Source organism: Anguilla anguilla, chromosome 13, assembly GCF_013347855.1.
Source record: "Anguilla anguilla isolate fAngAng1 chromosome 13, fAngAng1.pri, whole genome shotgun sequence".
Classification (NCBI taxonomy): domain Eukaryota; kingdom Metazoa; phylum Chordata; class Actinopteri; order Anguilliformes; family Anguillidae; genus Anguilla; species Anguilla anguilla.
In genome coordinates, this window is record NC_049213.1 from 22,320,419 (window position 1) to 22,338,563 (window position 18,145).

General features: G+C 47.3%; 1 protein-coding gene across 1 annotated transcript in view; it reads right to left on the bottom strand.

The window, feature by feature from the left end:
* ip6k1 (inositol hexakisphosphate kinase 1) overlaps positions 1 to 16,664 on the bottom strand; it is a 42,237-nt gene extending 25,573 nt beyond the window's left edge. Inside the window, exon 1 of the mRNA XM_035388372.1 lies at positions 15,758 to 16,664. The gene's annotated coding sequence lies outside the window, so the exon portion shown is untranslated. The remainder of the gene's footprint in view (positions 1 to 15,757) is intronic.
* Between the last annotated feature and the right edge of the window lie 1,481 nt (positions 16,665 to 18,145).

Sequence of the window (18,145 nt, forward strand, 5' to 3'; positions counted from 1 at the left end):
CACAGGGATGAGTCAGTGTGTCATACTGCTCAACCATAAAGCACAGGGATGAGTCAGTGTGTCATACTGCTCTACCATAGAGCACAGGGATGAGTCAGTGTGTCATACCGCTCAACCATAAAGCACAGGGATGAGTCAGTGTGTCATACTGCTCAACCATAAAGCACAGGGATGAGTCAGTGTGTCATACTGCTCTACCATAAAGCACAGGGATGAGTCAGTGTGTCATACTGCTCAACCATAAAGCACAGGGATGAGTCAGTGTGTCATACTGCTCTACCATAAAGCACAGGGATGAGTCAGAGTGTCACACTGCTCTACCATTAAGCACAGGGATGAGTCAGAGGGTCATACTGCTCTACCATAAACCACATGGATGAGTCAGAGTGTCACACTGCTCTACCATTAAGCACAGGGATGAGTCAGAGGGTCATACTGCTCTACCATAAACCACAGGGATGAGTCAGAGTGTCACACTGCTCTACCATTAAGCACAGGGATGAGTCAGAGGGTCACACTGCTCTACCATAAAGCACAGGGATGAGTCAGAGGGTCACACTGCTCTACCATTAAGCACAGGGATGAGTCAGCATTTCCCTGGAGGATCTAAATGCGTTTAATCTGGAGGAGCCATCTTGTGAGAAATCTGCTGAGGAGTACTCTCATGTCCGACAATGATGTATGGAAGCTCTCAGCGGTCAGCCCAGTAAGTTCTGCCACACACACACACACACACACACAGCTGGGAGAGCAGGGGCAATGGTATCCCAGGAAAGAGCCCAGTCATCGCTGGGGTGAAGCATTGGGAGGGGTCCAGCTTGCCAGTGAGTACAGAGACTTCATTCTGAGAACACGGGGAGGGCGGACGGACCAGCGGCTTGCTGGGACAGGAGGGGGGTTTCAGGTGTCTCATTCTCACCCCCCGCTGATGGATTAGTGCAAGAGGAGACCCCCTCTGCCCCCGCCCTGCCCCCACCCTGCCCCTCCCTCTGCCCTACTCAGCCAGCGATGTCTTCATCGTGGCTAGCAGGGTACGGATTCCGCAGGGTCCGTCCAGGCGAGGCAGAGAGGGCACCTGACCGCTGGTACCCTCAGAGGGCCCAGGGGTTCTGCTCTGGTGAGGCGCTACGACAGCCGATTCTACCAGACCTCAGACCAGGCTCTACACATCTCCATTAGCTGGATCAGGAGTGTGAGTGCAGTGATGCGCCTGCGCAGATCCACATACACTCTGATCCTCCAGATACATAAGAGTATGGGGGGGGGGGTGGGTGGGAGAAACAGGGAGAAGAGGGAAAAATCTCACAGCGCTTCCCGAGGCACTCGGGCACTGCATGAGTCATCGGCCAACGCAGATCTGCCAGGGGGAGAGGGGTAAACAAGCGCGGGGGGGGGCAGCGCACGGACTCCTCTGTGTTACGCAGCTCGCTGCAGTCACTCAGCCACTCCTAACCCCCACACTCCCCCCACCCCAGCGACAGGAGCAGGGCGAACACTCCGGGCTGAGCTCTGCAAGCTCATCCACACACAGGCTGCACTTCTAACACCAACGACTGCATTATGCTGTACTGTGTGCAACGCAGCATTGAGTGTGTGTGAGTGTGTGTGTGTCTGCGAGCATGCGTACGTGCTTGTATTGCTCTACTGGTGAGAACAACCCTGAATACTGTAACCTTTCAAGCGAGGACAATATGGGAGATAAGGACTTTTTGGCTGCTCCTCTCGCTTTTAATGGTATTTAAAGCCACACAGAGCTATATGCTGTTTTTCTGAGAGGTCCTCATTTATGGTGCAAACCCAGAGAAGTAGGTGCGAGTTGATCTCTTTGCGCTCTGATCCCCACTGAAGCATACATGTGCACTACTGTGTGTGTCTGTGTGTGTATGCAAGTGTGCTATTACATGAGTGTGCTTGTGTGTGGATGAGTGTGTGCATGCGAGTGTGCGTGTACGTGAGAGTGTGCGAGTGTGTGAGTGTACATGTGTCAGTAAAAAGTGGGTCAAGTCTCCCTCCCATTTACTTCAGTGGGAGTTCTGATACTGTTTGCAGGCTTAGCACCTGAGGGGGCTTAGTGAGTATTTTTGTACCCGTTTCTTTTTTAAAAAAGGCATTCAAGTGTTTCCACTCCCATTTCCACTGTCCTTGCCTTTCCTGTCACCATAACAACACAATCAGTGTACTTTCCCTGATTGTTTTAATTACAAAGACCGCTTCCGTTAGCGAGCCGGTCCTCCGGGTTTCCTGCACCGCGGCTAAACAGGACCGCAGGACCGCACATCCAGCCCCTACGCACCCTCTCAAAGCACCATCCCCAGGGCCTGCTGTCATGCCCCTACCCGAAACCTTTACAACCGAGAGCAAGGCATGCTCCTCAGAGCCCACTGCTGCATTCACCCCCCAAATACAGAGCTCGCCCCCAACCACAGCGTTCACCCCCACCCCCCCCCACCTAAAGCATTCATGGCACACACCTTCATCTCCCAGTGCCGACAGGTTTGAAAGCTGTGGCAGACATGCTCTTTGGTACCGTTACACATGCTACACATACACGCTTTGAGCCCAGAGATCCCTGCCACTGCTCCCTCGACCTTGTGCTGCCTGGGTGCTAAGTGGATCCAGTGAGACTGGGGGCAGAAAGAAGGCGAGCCCAAACGCACACCGCGGCGCACCGGAGTCACCGATACGGCAGCCCTCCTGGTGGGAGCCCAGGCCCCGCAAACAGCACTCATTTCTGCTGGCCTTCAGATCTCCTGAGCCACTCCAACGCTGCCATGCATTCGCAAACAAGATCTGAGGAGCTCTAGCACTGACATCATCAGGCAATGACATCATCTGGCTCCATGACACTAGATTGAAGTTGCAGATTAAGGGCTATTTGCAGGCTGAGAGATAAAGAGCCCTCTCAGCTCAGCTAGGCTGGGATTTCCAGGAAAAGACCTCTGTTGGGCTTCCTTACAGATGCACAAACAAGAGCACACAATGTAAACACACACACACACACACACACACATACAAGTGCCCCCCCCGCCCCAAAACACATTTCCAGGTAGCACACAGCAGTGGACATATGCATCTGAACACAATCTCAGAAATTCATGTTTGTGAGACACGAGAACAGTAAAAACAACTCCCTCCCCCAAGACCAGCCGCTACAGCGCAGCCTGTAAAACACGCTGCTGTGCTGTCGAAGCGCAGAGTGAATTTACAAGCGCATGCACATTTTTAACTGTGCATCCCAGATCATTCCATCACGGTTAATTTCATTCATTTGGAGCCCTGCGTCAGGAGGCAGCGTGGCGTTCTGGAAGCTGGGCCGGCCTCCGCAACAGTGAATACACAAAAAAATAAAGGAGTGACCACATCCTGCCGAGCACATCCCATTACTGCTAATGAGGGCGTAATTATGAGCGGTCTGGAAGGGCCCTGAGCACCGAGCCCCAGGGGGAGGGCTCTCCCTACCAGCCGCAGAGCGGGGCTCCGCCCCCAGCCGCTGCCCGACGCAGCTAAAGCATCCGCTAGCGCGTTAGACCTGTAACACACGGACAGGTCACAGAATCGCACCTGGTCCACATTAACTGTGGTAGCCCGACTGGTGAAGAGGTGACACCGTCACACCATCCAGACAAGGACATGCTCGCAGTACTGATATTAAACGATAGTGAGTGTAAAACAGCGCAAGCATGGGTGACTGGACCAATTCGGAGATTCTTTCCACCAATCAAAGCTGAATGCGTGCTGATGTTCACTTTCCCTTTCAAAATGAAGGCAAGAAGCATGGTGCATGCATTTAAAATAAAGCAACATGGCTTCACCAGCCAAAGAAACTAAGTCAAATTAAATTCAAGGCTCTTGCTTGAAAACCCAAGAGAATAACAGGTTCTGTGAGGGAAAGCAAGAGGGTGCCGACTCGGTCTCCTAATGAAAACGAGAGCCAATTAAGTTGAGAGCGAAGCTGCAAAGAGGTTCTCCAGCACGGCACTCCCTGGCCCATCAGGAAGTTAGGACGTGCGATAGGCTCATGCGAGAATGCGGCGGTGATGCAACATGCCGCGAAAACAATAGCCAGCAGCTGCTGATCCCTCGCGCCCTTTACCGTGAACCGCGTCAGAGACACTGTCCTTCAGCAGGCTCGCTCGCCCAACAGCCAATCAGAGAGCCCGCTGTGCCCTGACCCCACCCACCGCCCCGCCTCAACAGCCAGCCAGAGAGTCCGCAGCGCCCTGACCCCACCCACCGCCCCGCCTCAACAGCCAGCCAGAGATCCTGCTGTGCCCTGACCCCACCACCCACGCCACCCCTACAGCCAATCAGAGAGCTTGCTGCGCCCTGACCCCAACTCCCGCTAGCCTTTTTTTTCCCACAGAACCCCGGCTAAAAACAATAGGTCACTGAGGTAACAAACCCAGATGCTCTCTGGGACGTACAGCTGCTGTACGCAAGAGGGAAGAACAGATGAAGAGAGAACAGTGTCCTGCTGCTCAACAGTGCAATGAAGGCCCATCTGGACCAGAGAGAGAACAGAGACGGGGGAAAACGTGTGAAACAGAGAAGACAGAATAAAAGCCAGGATGCAGCCCCCCGCGCTCCTCGGGGCCTGCGGCCGGGTTCCCGGGCACTTACTGTGAAGGCAGGGTCCCGCGGGCAACCTTCCACCTCCGGCCTCTCCATCGGGAAATGGCCGCCGCGCGGGCACACTCGGGCATAGTCCCACGTGCCCCCCTAGCCCCCGATCGGGACGGTCCTCCTCGGAGACCGGGGGAGGGAGCAGATCAAAGCCAGCTCCTGGCCCCCGCGGAAGCGACTCAGAGAGAGGGCAGTTTAAGGGCCCGGGCTGGCGCGAGGGGCGGGGGGGCGGGGACACGCTGGAGCTCTCGGAGGGAGAGAGACAGCTGAGAGCAGGAGAAAAACAAGCCCGGCTGTCGGGCGGACCTTTGTTTTGACAAAATATGCGAGAGGGAGTGGAGAGAGGGAGAGCGAGAAAGGGAGGGAGAGAGAGGGAGGAGAGACAGGGGCAAGGAGAGAGAGAGGTGACCCCTCTAAGCCTCTTTTCTGCTGTCACAGGCCTGTTAGTAAGCAGGGCCGGGTAGATTAGGACTCCACATCTATTCCAGACCTATTCTCTGACTGCCGGCCCCGGGGCATTAATGGGCTAATTTTAGCTGGTGTCCACCTTGGATTTAGGGGGACGCTGTGTGTGTGTGTGCAAATCAAGGGCATAAAAGTGAGCGGGGAAGATAGACCGATCTGCCCAGACCTCATCCGTCTGCACCTGCTCAATTACTCAGAGTCACTCCAATCCTACACCTTTCCACGACAACGAGTGACATGGGGGGGGGGGGGTCAGAAAACCGAACAAACTGCCATTTAACAGCCAGTCACGCGCCCAGGGTACACTCCAACGCCTTTCCCGTAAAACACCACGGAAACCCAGCAGCGATCGATTTGCCGGACGCAAGTGAAATAGAGAATGTAAAGGGTGGAAATTAAGGATGTGTTCATCAAGATGTTCCACTAGAAATTTGGCGCCACTTGGCCTCGTCCCACTGGACGTTAAACCATCCCAAATGACTATCTGTGGTAGGTGTGACTGAAACTGAGCTTGTGAGGTCCTCCCCGCAGGTCTGGCCCTATCCAGATTCTGCCCTGGCCCTCAATAGGGACAGAATATTTCTGCACAGAGTCTGCAATCAGTTGAGGTACAGTACAGGACTTGAGGTGGAGCATCATGGGAACACTGAACATGAGGAAAGTCTACACTCTGTTCTGCGGAGTACAGATAGAAACCCGCACTTGTTATGCAAGCAGCTCTTCAAACCATAAACCCTTTAAATAATGCAGGCAATACAAGTACATTGAGCAACACGTTCCTCGTGGGGAGGGGGGTGGGGGGCAGGAGTGGGTGGTCGTTCTTGTCATTATGGAGATGTCCAGGTGTTTTTTTCTGTCACATTCAGAAATTCGCAGCACAGTGGTGCCACAGTGACAGCTCCACTGAGCTAGTCATGGAATGTACCGTATGTACTTGTCCTTTTTTTTGGTGATACCTGCTCTTGGTTTTGATGTTTAAATTTAGCTTGCTTTGTGTGTGTGCCAATCTTAGTTTGTTTGTGGCAGGGACATGTTCATGCAAATTCATGTCCATTTTCACTTCTTTTAATTAGAAGTTTTCTTCCCACTGCATGGACGGTGGTGAAGGTAATGCAGTAATTGGCATGACCACAGTATAATTGTAGCTGGAGGTGCAGGCGTGTTGGGTTTAGGGAAAAAAAGGCAAAACCACGAGATTGCTTTCTGTTACTTTTCAATCCTAGCAGCGAAAATTGTGCCTGCGCTCAACAATAAAATAACGCTTGCATTTACAGTAGCACACCGCTCAGCATTTTCAACCTCAAAACAGATGCCAGAAACAAATCAACAGCTATAACTGTAGGCTATATTGCACCTGGAACCACAAAGTGAACTGTCAACTTATCAGGCTATAATGGGGCACTTAAAATCTCAAGTTGAAAAGCACAGAATTATACTTTTATTGTTCAACATTCTTCATTACGCAAAGCAGGCACTCTATCACCACTTAGGACTTGACCAAGGTCCTTGCAACACTAAAAGGACTTTGCTGTTGCGCTAATGTAAATCATTTGAAGAATACTGGCTGTGTGGAATATAGATAGCGTGAGTATGGTCTTTACACCCTGATGCTGCTGTATTCACTTTGCCTCATTGGTAGACTCCACCTCCTCCTTTAAGTTCAAAGCAATGTGGTGACACAACCAACTGCAGGCAAAGAAAGAAATTAACAACAGAAATAGCTATACAAGACTGAGCTACAGCATAAACGACAATGGAAAGAAAATACAGGATGGCGATGTTGATACTAAATCCAGTGATAAATTACATCATTTTATTCAACCATTTTCCATTTCCAGTGACATTTTTGGAATGATTGACAGCTCTTTGCTAGATTTTAGGAAAGCTATGAGTTAAACCTCAGAAACTCCTTTAAATTCCAAACTGAAGTGAAGACAAGAGTCCTGAAAGGGAAGCTAGACAGGTCTATTTTATCGGAAGGCCAAGTCTTTTTTCTTTTTCATTATTTCATGCATTCATGACTGACTTGTCTATCCCGGAATAGGCTATTCCCACTTTCTATTTGGCTTTTAATAAATCCTCAAAGTGTGGGAAATCTTAAACAGCAAAAGTGCCATCTTTATAGCACCACAGAAAAAATGTATGATTGGGAACCAAAATTGAACTTGAAAAATTGTGCAATTTATCAAAAGACTGCTCTTCAGTCCTGAGTTCTTCAGTTACTTCAACTAGGCCTACTTCTTCAGGGGCAGCAGATCACATTAAAAATCATGCAAAGAGGCCAAACATTTTTCGTATTTGACAAAGTAACAATGCGATTTCAGCCCACGCCATCAATGTGATTACACATCTTGGTAGAAATTCATTTCAGAAAAAACATTTTATTAACCATTCCCTGAATGTGACAAATGTTTAAAATAGCCGTTTTCCTCCACACAACACATAGGATGACTTAGAGCAGCTCACTGGGACACAGGCTAATCCCTTAGCACAGCAAACAGCACTTCCTTGATGAATGCCTCATCCACAGTGCAGAAAAAGCCTGCTCATCTAGCTCACTCTGCTGCTCTGAGCTTTCCCGTGACATGTGCATCGTAAAACAGCATTGCAAACACCCATCAATCACAGAGCCAAAAGATGTTCTCCACAGACAGTGTGTTCCACGTGCCAGTATTTCCAACTAGTTCAGTTAAAATGAGCTTAGAAGCTGCATATTTACGCAGCTCCTCAGCGGCAGTACGGTGGATCTCTGTATCAGCTGTATCAGCTACTGTAGCTTCCATAGGCATTGAGTTTTACACTGCAGGCAAAATGTCTTTGACACACACACTCACTTGCACACGCACGCACACCCACACACGCACGCACGTACCCTTCATAAATATCAATCTCTGGTATTTGACCCCTTATTCTGTCAAAACAATGTCCCAAAGTCAGAGCAGAGATCACATGAGTTTCATGTCTAAAGTACCTTTTTTTTATGGTGTTCTAAAACTGTACAATGAAATAAATGTTTTATAATAAGCACCCTGTCGAGGAGCCAACTGGGCATGCCACACTAAGGACAGCACTGGGGCAGCCCAGAAAGCCTTTTTCAGGGTTTAGTGCTACCTTTGCAGCTCAGACCTGCTCACAGTTCAAGATGCTAAATAGGCCTTCTCGTCTGACCTGCATGTTAGACCTACTGTGCATATAATCAGCATCAGAATTAAGAATGAAAAGTCATATGTGGCCATAATCTTATATGCATGACACATTCATAAATAAAGCAGTGATATAATAGTCATATATGCACCAGATCATCAGCCTTATGGAAGTCCTTCATGGTTAAAACCAACTTATTCTTAATCCTGATTATGGGCCGTATCTTGATGCAATACATTCCTTGGACACAGGCAAGGGGGGCAAAACTTCACAACTACAAGCCATAGGAAATACAAAACAATTATATCCTCAAAACAATTATATGTTAAAAAACGTTTTTTAAAAACATCTATTTCTATCAATATCTTGAACAAACTTCTTGGTCATTGGTAAAATTTCTTTCTGCAATTTAGGTCAGTAACTGTTCTCAGGAATCTGGAGGAGTGTTCTCATTTGACCAGGGTCAAAGGAGTTAAACAGCTTCAGATAGGGATCTGACGCGGGCCTGAATAAAAACAGAGGAGAGGAGCCTGCAGTCCAGCCTGGGGAGAACGCCAGCCTTATCTCGCTCTGGCGAGACGTCCTGCAGGAAGAGATAGCCAAACAGAGCGCTAATGATGGACGTTCGTGTCTGAAGGAGCCCCACGCTGCTATGGCTCTGAGCCGTGTGTGTGTCTGCAGGGCAGAGCTCTGAGCCGTGTGTGTCTGCAGGGCAGAGCTCTGAGCCGTGTGTGTCTGCAGGGCAGAGCTCTGAGCCGTGTGTGTGTCTGCAGGGCAGAGCTCTGAGCCGTGTGTGTGTCTGCAGGGCAGAGCTCTGAGCCGTGTGTGTGTCTGCAGGGCAGAGCTCTGAGCCGCGTGTGTCTGCAGGGCAGAGCTCCGAGCCGTGTGTGTGTCTGCAGGGCAGAGCTCTGAGCCGTGTGTGTGTCTGCAGGGCAGAGCTCTGAGCCGTGTGTGTCTGCAGGGCAGAGCTCTGAGCCGTGTGTGTCTGCAGGGCAGAGCTCTGAGCCGTGTGTGTGTCTGCAGGGCAGAGCTCTGAGCCGTGCGTGTGTCTGCAGGGCAGAGCTCTGAGCCGTGTGTGTGTCTGCAGGGCAGAGCTCTGAGCCGTGCGTGTGTCTGCAGGGCAGAGCTCTGAGCCGCGTGTGTCTGCAGGGCACGGCGCATTTCGCAGCGCGTTACAGTCTGCGCTGAAGGACTGCGGTGACCTTGAGGAAACCAAACTGCAGCGGCCCCCGAGGGCTGTGCTGCTCAGTCACCCTCCACAGCATCACAGGAAGTCAGCACAGCCCACACCGTTCCTGCAGCCACCGGCGCGCTACGAAAGCTACTGCTCGCAGGAAGCAGTCTAACTGATCGAGTTCACAGATAACAAAATAATAATATTCACCATAACTTTGACTGGCCATGAAGCAATTTAAAATCCTTATCACTTCCCCAAAGTGTCGTCAATAAAACAGATTATCCATTAAAAAATTCACTAGAATTTTGACACGGCGATGAAAGTCGTTTAAGATCCGAATCGCTTCCCCAAAGTGTCCGTCGATGAAGAAGCGCAGCTGAATACTTGAGGGGAAAAGGCTGGAACAGCACAGCTGCAGCAAACGGGTTCCCTCATATGAACATAATTACCTGTGTGAATGTTTCGGGCAGGGAGGGCATCTAATAGAATCTGCATCATGATGAAAGCCAGTGTAAAATATTCTTCATGAGACTGGCACAGTTTCCAGAGCATTGTCCAGATCCTTCATTCTGTCTATAAACTGTTCAGAAAGACTCGGTGTTATTATGGGGTATTTCATTGTTCAGAAATGAAATAATTGATAGAGTAATCAATAAAATAATCGAAAACTGCAGCCTTACGGGAAACGATCGAAACGACAAGAAAAAAAATGGATCAATCGTCGGGAAAAATGGTTCACATTAAGAAAAAGAGTCAAAGCGCCACAGCTGAGACTTGAGCTCAGAGCCCCGGAGTGAGGCTCACGCTCTGCTCTGAGGGATTCCAATCAAAGGCGTGTCCCAAAAAGCCTGAGCGCTCCTGTGACCCCCTTTCCCATGAATCACCCAGTCTGTGACCCCTGGGACAGGCAGACAGGCCGGATGCAGGTAACCCAACAGCAGGGCCGGGTCTCACCCTGCACACCGACACGCGGCAACCCCGCTCACGGGGCGGGGACCTCGCCGTCCCTGCGGCCTCCTGCACGTCCCGCCCGCCCTCCGCCCGCTTCGCCGAACGCCGGCGTGCCCCGCCACCGCGAATGCCAAAGCCTGCCAGGCACTGCTGGCAGCGGATGCTGGCCCAGGGGCGGCCGCCGCCCGCTCCAGAACACAGCCGCCGCGGAGGAGCTCGCGGTCCCGCGGGGAGAGATTGAGGACAATTACTTTAACCGGCTAACCCTGCCCTGCAGCCGGGAACCAGGAGAATGATGTCAGATTTAATTTGGCCTTTCTCTAAACACACCTTTCCTTAACAGGCTCAACACAAAGAGCTCTTCAGAATAACTTGACCAAACACCACTTGGAATAACACGCTGGGCAGAGACAGAAAAGGCAGATTAGAGCTGGTGGCTTGGGGTGAGCTGGACGGGGTTCGAATGCTTAGACAGTAACGTAATAAAGTACACGCTGCCACTGCTCCTGGCCTTGTTCCTGACACAGGAAGGAAGGAGGAGGATTAGGAAGGTATTCAAACAACAGAGAAAAACCTTCCCTGTCCAAGGTCTTATTCTGGCTTAAGGCAGTGTCCTGCACAGAACAGCCTCATATTTAGACTCGAGGAAGAGCCACTGGCCGTACAGGTGTGCGAGCATGTGTGTGAGTGAGTGTGTGTGTGCGAGCGTGTGTGCTCATGTGTTTGAATGTGCAAGCATGTGAGAGCAAACTTGTGTGTGTGTGCTCGTGTGTGTGTCAGCCTGGGAGGGGTACAAAACAAAGTTCAAGCATTGGTCAACACATTAAAACTGCCAGAACAGCAGCATGGGTGCACACATTCCCACAAATACAAGCTTTACAGCTGCAAATTCTCCACCGTTGCTGAGCTCGTAGTTTTATTCTTTGTTTATGCTTTCCATTTCAGCCCTTTCCTAAGACAAAAAATGGGGGGTGAGGCTTTGAGGGGAAAATACTGTAAAAAAACATGGAAAAACAGGTAGCTTTGCGCTAAATCTTAACCGAGAACCCAAAAACAACATAATAAAAACCACTGAGGCTTTTCAGGACACTGAACCACACGTGGATATAGAGGGCTTTAGGGAGGCACTGCCTTCTCCATTTGACCTGGACTCTGTTCTGCAGTCACTGGGCCGGTCACCCACGAGGGAGGTAGGGTGAGGGTGGGGGGGCAGAGGAAGGGGATCCATCCTGGGGCAGGGCCACATCCAACAGGTGACCTGAGGGGAATCGACACACTGTCTACCTATGAGGAGGGGGTGATGGGAAACGGGTTTAACGATCCTAATAGGAGCGAGGGGACGGGAATGCTGTGGGTATTAGTCAGCCTGCTGGGGCACGTGAGTGTGGGGCGACGGGCAGCCAGCTCTCTGGACATAATACTGAGGGGGGGGGGGGGGGGGGGGGCGAGACCCCTCAGAACAAGCTCAGGTTTGGGCTGGGCTAACAACACCGAATTATCGCTTATAAAAGGACTAGCATTCGATGCTAAAGGTGCTCAGAATAACACACTTTGAAGAAACTATGTCTAAATATTTCATAGATATTTTAGGTTCACACTTGGGATTAAGGGGTTTTTTTATACTTTCAATGTAATGTCAAAAAAACACAAGCATGTTGTCCTCTTAAGTCTCCTGCCTCCTATCTTACCATGTGTGCATGCGTGCATGTGTGTGCGTGTGCACAAGTGCGTGCGTGTATGTGTGCGCGCACGTCACTCCGCACAGCACACGAGAACATGCACAGGAGATGAGCACACAGCAGCCCAACATGTGCACTGCCACACATTACCTTTAAAGGACATGCAGCTGACCCAATCATCCCACGTCTGCCTCAACTCAGCGCGTGTCACACGGAATTCCACACACAGAACGGCTCAAAAAGACCATCATACGCACAGACAGGACCAGTGTGTGCGCGTGTGTGTGTGTGTGTGTGTGTGTGTGGGTGAAGCCCTTCCTCTCCAAGGTTTAAATAGCGCCCTTTCATTTCGGCAGGCTCGATTTGACTGCATTCAGCATTACGGTTCACACCACTCACATTCTAGGCACTAAATCAAAATCTAATGTTAGAAAACACTGGCTGCTACTATAGTAAACCACCACACTAACCATTACCATTCAGTGGGCTGGGGGAAAATAAACATATAAAGTAGCTAATCTTTAAAAGCGGACTTAGTCTACAGTGCACGGTTTCGAGTGCTGGAAGACGAACCACAATCCAAGTCATTACGGCACAAATTGCTTTGTTGACACACAATTTTAAAAATGCAGAGCCTGAGGAGCCAGCTTTATTGTTTGCGTCTATTAAAGAAACAAAATAACTCTGCATATTTGATCAACAGCCTGAGCGCACTTTTGATGAAAACAGCATGATGCACATTGGGCAGGATTTGGAAGATTATTCTGATGCCACCAGCCTATGTGCCCTGTGTGCAATACATGGTATCAATGGGTGACCTGATCACAGACAACAAGCAACCACTGACTGCCCCGCCACACTGAAACTCCCAAAGACTGAGTAGGAAACTGAAGAGCCACCTTACAGGCCAAAAACATACATTTCTGAGAACACTGCTATTTCACAGACCAAACAAAGGTAAGATTAGAAACTGTGTGTGGGGAGCAGAGATGCTGAAGGCAATGCTCACAGTTAAAATCTTAGGTCTAGGATCTTGGGTTTAGAACTACACAAGTCCTGTACCCAAATTAAAGGCCAGGCTGCAAAAATATTGGCAAAGTCAGTTTCTTAGTCTGCATCGATTCCAAATGAGGCAGATCCAAGAAAAGCTTTGGTCAATAACATAAAGGTGTAAGGGGAGACCAAAGGCCTCCAAGTCAGTGCTTCTAATGTCTCACTCTGTGATAGCAGTGAAGCGCACAAGCTGGGGCTGTAGAGCCAACTGCCCTTCTTAGACCACCACCCACACAGGTTAGGAAAATCCTGAAACTTGACCCAGTAAGAAACAGACAGTCGCTCTGCTAAACTCTAAAACATAATGTAAACGTACAACTAACTGGAGCGGATTTTTAAATATGAAATTTTCTATTTAATTCCCTTCCTTTTTAATGGACACAATTAAAAATGTTCATGCCTATATAGCCATGTGAATGCTTTATACTAAATTTACGCTACGATGTAAATTGCTGTGTTCACCTATAACTCAAAATTAAGCACCAGCTGTAACAGCCCACTTCTTATTTGCTTTATGAACTGGAATGCCTGGTCTTCTTCAACATTATGGCTGCTTTTCACAATAGTAGCAATAACATGTGCAATTGCATGTGCCATGTGTTGCCAGGTAACATACTGGAAACCAGAAAGAACACTGCGTGATTACAAAGATGGTAGTTTTCTCATTTAAAAAAAGCTGTTTCCTGAAGAACCGTAGAACAAAAAAAGACCAAGATTGGATTCCCTTTTTTTGTGTTTTTTTCCCCCTTGAGCAACCTTTACAAAAATCCCCAGCACTCACACAATTCCATTAGGATGGGTTATGTTTGTGCTGAAAAAACAAGCAAAACTTTTTCCGCAGAACCACTAATCTCCTTTAGTTCAACAGGACCAGATAACCTATGCCTGAGAATAGACACACAAACAAACAAATCCACTACAACTCTTGATAATAAAGCAGTCTTCCTGAGTGTGTTATCCCTGCAGGCTACCACACCATTCCTGTACAAAACCACTGCCTTTGACCACGTTTAACATAGGTGTATGCATATATGATTATATCAACAATTAGAATAACACCTCATTGATATAACACAAAACACTTTAGTGCAAGGTTTGTATGACAAGCCTGCTATTTGTATAATTATGACATATTAAACCATAAATCGGTCATTACCATGATGTCACGTACACGCCATGAAGGACAAACGTAACAGTATCAAAACCAAGGTAAAATATCGCTGCTGTAAAATTGTCATTTTACTTCATTTGTAAGTGAAAAACTGTTGATTATTTCAAAAAATCTCTGCGAAGAGCATACATTTGGACGAAGTGGATGTGTTCTCCCTGGCGTTTACTAAAAACAGCATTTATATTTAGCTGTCATTTGTGATAAATGTTACGAACGACAGAGTACTCTTATGTAAAAACGAACGGATAGTCGTGCAGCTAGACTAGCGGACTTAATGCCAAGAATGTCAAATGATGTTACTGTTGCCAATGGCATCGGTAAATAATTGCAGCTCCATCTCTGCATTGTCCCTCCCCGTGACATTCGACAAACAGTGGCTTATTCTGCAAAGGTCACCCCAAATATTTAATGACGTTTTTTCCCATGAAAACACTAGTCACAGCTAGCTGCTGAAATATGCCTAGCTAGACAGTGGCAGTAAATACTTCCTATCCAGTGACAAGAAGATATGCTTGCTAACGTTAACTGATCACCAGTCACAACACTGCACTCTTCGGACCGTACCCTTGGTTTAAAAATCAGGGTTCTTACCCTTACACATCCGGTCAGTACAGAATCTAACTAGCGAACCTGCTAACTGTCATGCTACGCAGCTAATCTCTGTGCGGTCAGTGACAGCTAGCCAAGTTACCAAAGCGCTGCATCTGCAACTGACTGCATCACCTACGTAGTTAACTAGCTAACGTTAGCTCACAGTAGAAGCTGGCTCCGGATTTATAACGTTAGCTGGACTAACGTTGTGTGCGTAACAGAAAGGGCGACGTGGACATTAAATCATGAGAGGCAATACATTTCTCTAGCGATATACCATCATTTCAGCTAGCTAACAGGTTATGAGGAGTAAATTAAGGTTGACCTAACTTGGCTAACGTTAGATTCATCCATACTTATAATTAAGTCATTGCGTTAAGGCAGGGAGAGTCTTCTCACTATATAACGATAGACTAGGACAGAGTGAGCCTTCTCGCTATGTAACGTTACTGACAGTTGTGCTACGCTTACTGCATGGGCAGCAAAGTTGCTAGGAAGCTAGTTGCATATTATTGGTAACATTAGTGAATGAAGACGTTACTACTAGTTAGCAACGAAGTTGGTTTAATTATGAGCAAATACTTCACCAGCGAGCGATTTAGTTGACCTTTGCAGCTTGCCATCTTGAAATGAACTGAATGTTAGTTAGGCTAGCTAGACGAAAGCCAAGTTAAGAATAACGTTATCTAGACTAGTCTAGTGCCACGGTATCTTACTAATTAGTAAGCTATCTGGCAATAATATCAGCTGGTATATATATATATGTAGCAGCGTACGTTGACACAATGAACTGATATCAGACATAAACAGTTAACGTTTTAGCTAGCTAAAACGACAAAATTAGTACATTGGTCCTAGACTATTGCCAGCTCGCCGACAGCAAGGGCAAATGTCATCACTTACCGGTTTATCAATCTTGGCCTTGGGTCTTCAGTTGAACAGTTGAACCCGAAGGGGGGCGAATAGAGGGACTAGCTTATTTACTGGGGTATCAAAGAACACTGAAGTCCAAACAAACCATACAGCTAGTGCTAGCTAAAGTCCTGTGCTGCGAATTCGATTCGCTGGCACTATGTTGCTGTTGTTAGTGCCTAACCACGCTTAACTTACCTCTACACTCAATGAAGTTTAAAAGCATAGCATATGGCTATCTAGTTGATGATAACATCTTTGGAACCCAACCACAATTACTCCAAGCATGCACATGTTAGCAAGTTAATTAGAAATTAATATGCAGACAGTCCACTCCCGCAAGTCAAATCAGCTAGCACGCTATGTGAATTTAGCCACCATCTAGCTCGCACTCGCTAACATTAGCTTATGGAACGGAGTCCAGCTCAGTCTGGATTGTATCTAGCGTTAGATAAGTGAGCTTGAAAAATGTAACGAAATTAAAATCTGTCAACCGCTCTTATAACTTTCTAATGCAGTTAGCAAGCCTGCTGTATTTTGTAATATAAACTGAACCGTCAAACCCGCGTTTCAATCCGCTAGCTCACTAGCTAGTAGGAGCTGAGCTGGCTAGCTGATAAGCAAGCTAAAAAGTACCGTTAGCCAGTTAGCTAAACAGTAATATTAGCAACATTAGCTTTCTTAATGGTTAGCAAGTGTTACCTAATTCTAGGTTACTATAGAATAAAGCTGGTTAGCTATGTTTAGGGAGTACCTAGCTAGCTAACTGGAGTCGTCGCCCTTCACAAGCGTTATCCTGGTCGAGTCCTGCTTGCGATTGTGACACGCGCTGAAGGAGGGGGCTATTTCTTGTTTTTGATGTTTTCTCTCCGTGCTCAATAGCTTCAGTTAGTCAGCGACACGAGTGTTCGAGTTGTCCCCTGCCCCGGGTCCTTAATCCCACCATGTTCAGATGTTGCTTATTTACCGTTAACTTATTATTTGTCTCGGTAGTTAAACAAAATCATAACTATCAGCTTTTTAGGTTGTGGGAAAGGGAGGAGAGCATCTGGTATATTTTTTTACCCGTGCTTTGGTGCCATTATTGCCAAAGATAAATCAGGGAAATTTCCCTTCAGTATTAATATGGCGACGCACTGTAAGAGCCGAAATTCATTCCCATGTTGCGGACTGTGAACCATATTCATTCAACAACAAATCTCACACATGAATTGGTCCTCACATACGAATTAAATACACCTGCGTTTGCTATCCTAAGAGTGCTCACCGCTTATCAGGGCGTTGAGAAAGATGGTATACGAACCATCAATTTACCAACCTGGTCGAGATAATGTTAGTCGATAAGATAAAACAATTTCTTCATCTCGTGACCTTCGGTGGTTTGTATTGGCACAAACCCAAATATATTTTTTTAATATAAATCAACGAGAAAAGCAATATTAATTTAAGTAGGCAACTTAACAGTGATTGTACTTCATGTTAATTTTATTCACCCTAAATGTAATGTTCTGAGTTCATAAATGTGAATGTGCTAATGAATCTTCGCAGGTACAGCGGTAGTTGAATGTTCAATACATCTTGTCATGACGCAGTGAACCTTGTAGCTAACATTCGTGTAGTCTTGTGGTGAATTGTTGTGGATCATTATGTTCCCAACTGAACGACAAATTAAATCACAGACCAACACTGTGGATGTAGCAACAGTGAATAACTGTAGATAAATATTTGATAGGTGCAGATGCAACGTGGAAAGGCTGTACAGTTTAATTTCTCAAGGGTAGACATATCACGTTTTTCTTCTAATTGTATGGTGGCCGTTGCGTCTGTGCATGGAGAAAGAAATCTGCCCGTTACAGTAGATGCCTCATCTCATCCTATATTCAGCCAATTAAAATACAGCGGTATCAGTGAAAAGGACCTATTAAAATTAGACTTTAATGCGGTTCCTGAGTATCTACAGGGATTAGCATGTATTGCTTTAATTGAGACCGCAGTCCAACTTTTGCTATTTTTTTGTTTCAGTTCCAATTGTATATATTAATGGCTGCATTCAAATAAAAATGAGGTTATCTAATAATACGGCAGTAATGTAAATGTTCAACGTCTCGTGCTCATAAAATAACTGTTTTAAAGAAGCATATTCAGACCGAATAAATTTTTGTTAGCAGTGTAAGCTGTCATAAATTCACTCACTCAACAAGCAAAGGCGACTTCAAATTTATTATTATTATTATTTTTTTTCGCTGTAAACGCAAACTTTCCCCACCCCATTTGCTGACCCATGTGTGAATAAGACGTATGATTGGTAGCTTCACGGGCGACAGCAAGGTAATGTGCCAATCGACGAGAATCTTCTTGGTAGTGACCAGCAACGGACAT